Source organism: Lissotriton helveticus, chromosome 7 (genome assembly GCF_964261635.1).
Source record: "Lissotriton helveticus chromosome 7, aLisHel1.1, whole genome shotgun sequence".
Taxonomy (NCBI): Eukaryota; Metazoa; Chordata; class Amphibia; order Caudata; family Salamandridae; genus Lissotriton; species Lissotriton helveticus.
In genome coordinates this window covers 219679478-219685163 of record NC_136068.1, presented here as the reverse complement: position 1 = coordinate 219685163, position 5686 = coordinate 219679478, and positions in this window count along the sequence as shown.

Sequence of the window (5686 nt, the reverse complement as noted above, 5' to 3'; positions counted from 1 at the left end):
ACCCTCCGTCTGCTCGGTCCCCATATGAACGCCGTCACCAATGAATGCAGTTGGGTGAACATTCGGGTTTGGGTCCAAATTGGCAGCATTCCGTAATAATACAGCATCCTTGGGAGCATCATCATCTTTAGGAGGGCAACTATACCCGCCATCGACAAAGGCAGAGTGCCCCAAAAGTCAAAGCTGCTTTTAACTCCCCTTGGGGCCACCCCTATAAAATAATAGCACCATCTAGGGCAGTGTTCTCCAAAGTCAATCCTGGAGGGCCGGATTTTGAGACAACTACATTTATCTAAATGGGTAATGCTAAAAATCAGGCATGGATCTGGCCCTCCAGGACCCACTTTGGAGAATCCTGATCTAGGGGGTGAGACACAATTTCTCATACTCACCCAGATTTCTATCTGTCCACCAGACTATTTCTTTACTTTCCTTTTCAAAAGTATTTATTACTTTTAGCTTTTAGAAAAGTGCCATGATGACAATGAAATACACAAATTTGCATTCTTAATGATATTAAAAACTCAAATGGTACTAAGGATTTTTTTAATAATCCACTTAAAAACAATCAGATTAATACAATCGTGAATAAAATGGGCACAGTTAAAATTATCATAAGCCCCTAATAAACAAAAATTAACTAGATTAAATATTAGTACAACTGTTAAACTATTCTTATCGCAATCTTTTTATTCATGTGAAATAATGAATTGATCTTTAAAACATAAATCCACTTAGGCAGGAGCGTTTTTAGATTTCCAGAGGAATGGGATCTGTGAACTAACAAGAATGGTGCCTAAAAATACCAGCTGTCGAGCCACTCTCTCCTATAATCAACTATCCCACAGCACCCTAACACATCCATTTGTCCCACCTTGATTTTAAGGGTTTTACTCATCCTCTAAAAGGTATTTAGCGAGGACCCAATTTACACAGAGGAAAATTCTGAGTGACTGGAATTCCCTGAGATAGAGAATTTGTTGGACGGGTAGTTTGCTGCATCTGTAGTAATTGTTTTGTGTATTATACTGGCCATTTTAAATAGGTTCTAGTTTCTATAGGAAGCCATTTCAGAGTAATTAGGACGAGAGAGATGCTTTTAGATTTTTGGGGTCCAGATATTAGTTAAGCTGTTGCATGTGGAGGTCCTTTTCAAGGCACTATAAGGGTTTTATGGTTTCCATGTAGTAGTGAGTTTCATTATTAGGGTATTTAACAACTAGTTGTGCAAGTTCCTGTGTAAGGTTGCTCCATTAAGGGAATGTTTAATGCTACGGGCTAGACATTCGATTCCTCAGTATTCGGAGCACCTATGCGTGGCAAAGATTAATTGCAATTTCTTAGAGCGAACGAGGAGAGCGGCTTACCACTCTGAGAATAACATCACTCACAGGCTAGCGCTAAAAAATTATCAAGGTGGTGCCATTTATAAATCCCGAGTTTGGGGAGCTGGGGGCATTTTGGTGGCGAAGGATTCTGACAAGGTAGGCTGTCGCATAGCATCTTTTTGCGGTGGAGGTTGTATCCGATGTGATCTGCTTCCCTCGGCATCCTTCGGGGGTTCTTTTGGTGTTTTGCTCAATCCGGTCGTAGAGAGCCTCGTCTCTGGTTTCCTTTCGGGTCTGTCACCTTTTCTTAGTTGTGAAGCCTTTGAGGAACGATTGGGAGCATCCGCCTGCTTTTTAGCTCCCATGAGTACTTTTGGCGTTGCTCCTGATCGTAGGTCATCGCGCATTACCGAGCCTTTACTCGTCCCGGCAGCAGATGGAGGCTTTTCTTTATCCTGCTTACTGCGCTGCGACATCGTAGTAGGTGTAATGAAAGCACTGAATATGCTTCTCCAGTAGTTATTCCAAGCCTGTATCACCGCTAGAGCTGCCTGACTTAGCCGTCCCTTGCCGGTTGTTCCAGCTATGATACAGTGTTTCAGTCCAACCGATAACCGCATCCCTGCATTCAATTTACTGGCACCATAGTATCAGGGTAGGAGAGAGAGTGAAGTGCGACTTTACTCTACAGCGCTACAGCGGCCATCTTGCCTCCTGTATTAATTGCATTTTCTTAGAGCGAACGAGGAGAGCGGCTTACCACTCTGAGAATAACATCACTCACAGGCTAGCGCTAAAAAATTATCAAGGTGGTGCCATTTATAAATTGCCTCCAAATTCACAGAAGTGGGCAGCTCACAATGTAATTAGAAAGTGTTCATCCCCCCTCTGCCTGTGAACTTGAATATTCAACCTACACAACAATCTGTAATAATTTGACATTCTTTTGTGATAAAATGTTGTAAACATCAATAAACAGAATCCTGTACATGCCCTAAAATGCTGGGAGGCGAATTATAAATCTGCTAATGGTGCATCACTGACAGTCTTTTCCCCGCTAGCTGAGAAAGAAATCTTAAGCATTATCACCACAACTAATTCGGGTTCTCCCTTGTGGCCCAGACTGTTCAGAAAGCAACTGATGTCGGCGCACCTGGCTAGCGCATATGTAGGGTTCTGTATTTCACTTCCAGAACAACCATGAGGCCTCGTGGCACCACTTGTCAGCGCACAGGGGTACTGCTTAAGATTTTCCAGATCCAGTCGTACGCCTGGTGAGTATTGAAAAGTTGGAGAATCTGGTGTTCAATACCGGCTTTATCAGAAAGAGTGTTGCCGAAAGCAAGTAACTTGTTTGTAAAGTATGGGATGAGGAAGGAACTAATGGATTTTACACCCCCAGCGCCTTGAGTCCCTCACGGGTGAGTAGCACGCTTCACAAATCCCTGATTGATTGATTGATTGAGTACAAGCTGTGCTAGAATGGGATCCATAAAGAATGAAAATCTGTAATCTGCAATGCAATTAACTAGGTTACTCTGAGTTATGTCTTTGAAGCATGACCAATTCACATTTGACTTACAAAGATGAGTAGCTCCAGTTAGGGCACTTTCTGTGGGAATGCAAGAGCACATAATCATCTTCTTTCAAAGAACTTGGAGAATCTTTTGTAGTTTTTTGGGTTTTTGGAAGACCAATGAAGGTAAGGAGGTTTGGATATTTTTTACGAACAATTCCCAAAACTTCTGCTTTCGCTTCGAAGGTATGTTTTTTTTTTTAAACATTCTTTTTATTTGATAAACAGATCAATCCATCCAGATACACAATGAATATCAAGCAACCATGTCTAACACTGTCTCCGCTTCAGGTTGAGCAACAATTCACAAATGTGCTGGAGGGTATATACGTCAACCAGGTCATTACATTGCACATATTCACATCTTAACCTTCCCGCATCTGTGTGCTACTCCCCTGTCGTTACTAGGTTCTGTACTTCTCCCAGGGGCTCCATATCTTTTCCCACTTCTTTGGGAAGCCAAAGCTATGTTTTCACAGCTTTTGCCTTTGTTGCATAAACTAATCAGCTTCTCCCTGTAAGGGTTTTGGGTTAAGTCTTTTAAGCAGTTTTGAAGCAAGGTAATCAGCAGGTGTCTTTATGGCTGTATTATAACATCCTGCGAGGAAATCCACCTATTGGCCTCTCATGATACGCCATAAAAAAGATGAGATCTTAGTTTACAGGTTAATCTGTACCCAGATCTTGTTTTTTAGGTTGTTTCATGATAAATGTCTTACAGAATAAGAAGAAAGGCACAAAGAAGTAGTCTGGCCAGTCTACTTGAACAGAAGACTTGCTCTGGATCTTGTCTTCTTTAGCGATTAGGAGACCCAGCATCACACTATTCTTATGGGTGAATGTTGAGCAAAATTGCTGTTGCTTTGTTGCACAAATAAGAGTGACAGTTGAAATACAGCCATTCTTGTCACCCCAATAAAGTTTGAAGTCCCCAAGAAAAAGATGTTTTACAGAACAGCTGAATGTTTCAGCGAGGAGATAAAATGTGTTGTTTTGACAACTTGTAGATTTTGGCCTAGGCAGTGGGTAGTGGTGTAGAAGCAAGTGAGATTCATATGTGACATTTTCATCTCAATCGATAGATGTTGAACATATGAAAAATGATCCTTCAAACTTGTACACTTTATGGTGGATCTTGACTAATCACAACACCTTCACCTGTTTTACCATCTTGATCAAAGTAAACAATTGAGTATCCTCGAGGTAAAGAGGTCAGTAGAGGATGAGGAGAGTTTGTGATCCAGAGTTTAGTCAAGATTGTAGGTCAAGGTTGTTGGCCTGAATTGAATCTGAAATTTCAAGCTGCTATTTAGCCACTGCTCTGCAATTGTGCAGAATACATTTGAAAGAGCTATGACAATTTTAGTTAGAATCTCAGAAAAAAACAATGTGGATACTGGTTTTCTGTTGAGTTAGGATTCTTATATTACATTGCTATTGACGACTAGGATATGAGCTGGGATTGGTGATTGTAGGAAGGTGGAGTATTATGTGGTGCTGATGGTTAGGCTTCCCCATGCCATACTGTCATAAACCCCAAAGATGGTCCTTAGATTCACACTAATAAATTCCTTATCTCATTCCTGGTAGTGTGGCAAAGAGTAGTCAGGCTTTACTAGAGGAACACGTGTTAAGCATTTCAGAGTACTAACATGGACAATAAGTAATTGACATGACTTGAGAGAAATACAAAACCAATGTATAAAAAATAGAGTATGTGTTTAACTTAATTTAGATACCATAACAAATGGAATAGCATACATATAACCAGAGTTAGATATTTTAGAAGCAATATAAAATCAGCACAAAATAATACAGTGAAAAATTAACATTGTGGTCAATGGGAAAAAAATATTAGTGACAATCGGTCACTTGTAGGTTGGGTTGCGTGGTACCCTTGCGGCTATGGGTGATGCGGGTCCCTGGACCAGGACAAAACAGTTAGTTTAAATTTACCAGGCCAGTGGAGCCTGGGTGCAGAGTTGTGCTGCAGTCCCTAGAGCTGAACAGGAGCCGCTGTAGAGCTGCTTTTACCACTTACACGGTACAGCAGGGAACACAATCCAAAAACACAACGTCCGTTGAAGTTCGGATGGAGTTCCCTTTAGGTGCAGAGTCGAGTGAAGGGGTCGGTTGCCAGACTGATGACCAACAAGCCATGGCAGTGGTAATCCTTGGAAAAAGGTACTTTGACGTTGGTAGTCCCGGGGAACACGGTACCAGCCTATAACTTCGAGGAAGGCAGGACTACAGTACCGACAATGCACTAGACTTTCTGGATTTGGGCGATCCCATGGAGGGCCCGATGGCCATCGAGTCTTTGGATCCGGAGCGTTGTTTTACCTGCAGTTTGAGTCTGAGGGTGTTTCAGGCTTCCAAAGGGGCCCTTCTGGCTGGGAGCAGGGAGAGGTAGCCTAGGATGAGTCTCAATCAGGCAGTTCCAGGAGCATTGCCACAGGTCCAGAATATCCCTCTTTTGTTTTGTGCAAGTCCAGTTCTCGCAGACACGGGTCTCTTCTTTTGTCCTCCTAGATGAATGTTGTTCAGAACTGAGATTCTGGTGTCAGAGGTAGCCCTTAAATGCTAGATTATGGGGTGTTAGGGGTGTAGGTACAAGTAGCCAATGGGCTGCTTGCCCAAGCAGCTTATCCACCCTGAGATGATCACATCTGGGCAGTGGACCACCTTTTCTACCTAGAACCCTCTATTCTGCCACTTCTAAAAATGGCAGAACCCTTCATTCAGTATACAGACCGTGCTGCCCACCCTGGAAGTGTGGCTA